Here is a 1137-nt window from a genome sequence, read left to right on the forward strand (position 1 = left end):
GGCCCCGTAGCAGCCGCTACGGCGGTAGTTACGCCACTGCTTCCAAGGTCTAGGGGGAAAATGTGTGGCCTTCTGGTTTCTTTTTCCCCTGCAACCCGGCCTCCCTTCTTCGGAAGGGAGGTGCAAGTAGACGCAGGCTCCAAGGTGGACACTGGGGTGGCAGCCCAGGTAGAAGCCTTGGAGTGTTGTTGGGTCTCCCTAAGCTTTGGCAAGGGGGGGATCCTCGATCCTCTTGGCCTAAGGCTTGGAGGGTCGGGGAATGGTTATGCGGGGCCTCTCTCTTTTAAGAGAAGGGCTGCGATAGACGGCATCCTTGTGCACTTTTTGTGTGGCACCCTTGCACTTTTTTTTGCACCTGGGTGATAGAGAGCACGGCTCGGGCTTTCAAAAAAAAAAAAAACAACACCTTACTGTTCAGAAGAGATACCATTTCTGAGAAAGACTCTATAAAACTGGCCCTAAGTGAAATTTACGTCTTCTATTTGTTGGACAAGAAGAGAGTGGGTCCAAAAGCCTCAAGCTGGTGGAATTTAAGAAGTTGGAATGTCCTGTTGGAAGATGTTTGAACTGAAACTTTTTTCTGTTTTGCAGATTTTTTAAAGAAATAGCTGAATAAGAATTAAAAAAATAAAAATGTAAAAATCTGTTCTTATCAGTTTAATATCTGATACGTCCCCTATCTGGGGACCATATAGTAAATGGATTTTTAGAACAGGGAGATGGAAATAGAGCTTGCTCTGCCCACTCCACGCATTGACCTGGTATTGCAGTATCTCCAGGACCGGTGCACCCTTTCCTAATCCAGTGACTAAAATCAGATGTGAAAAGTGCTTTTAGCTTTTGACATTGTTTGTTTCTTGCACATTGAATCTCTCCTTTAATCCCATTATTTTAACACCTGTTGTACATTGCATGTTGTGTAATGTGTGATAATGACCTCATTATTAAATGCCATTAATTAATAGATTGCCACCTCTTGTGTTGTGTCTGTGTTTCTGTGTTTCCAGCATTTTAATTTGGAACAGCACCTTCCTTTTCCTCTCTCCCTCCTCCTAGGTAAGTTCAAGAGCTGCACCTGAGCCAGCCTGTTAGCCAGCCAGCCAGCCGCTGTCAAGTAGTGGAATAGTGGAGCAGCAA

At 44.9% G+C, this 1137-nt stretch overlaps 1 pseudogene; it reads left to right on the forward strand.

Moving 5' to 3' along the window:
* Positions 1–571: 571 nt before the first annotated feature.
* Positions 572–795, forward strand: LOC142654002 (U2 spliceosomal RNA; annotated as a pseudogene).
* The last annotated feature ends 342 nt before the right edge of the window (positions 796–1137 follow it).

Source organism: Rhinoderma darwinii, chromosome 5, assembly GCF_050947455.1.
Source record: "Rhinoderma darwinii isolate aRhiDar2 chromosome 5, aRhiDar2.hap1, whole genome shotgun sequence".
Lineage (NCBI taxonomy): Eukaryota > Metazoa > Chordata > Amphibia > Anura > Rhinodermatidae > Rhinoderma > Rhinoderma darwinii.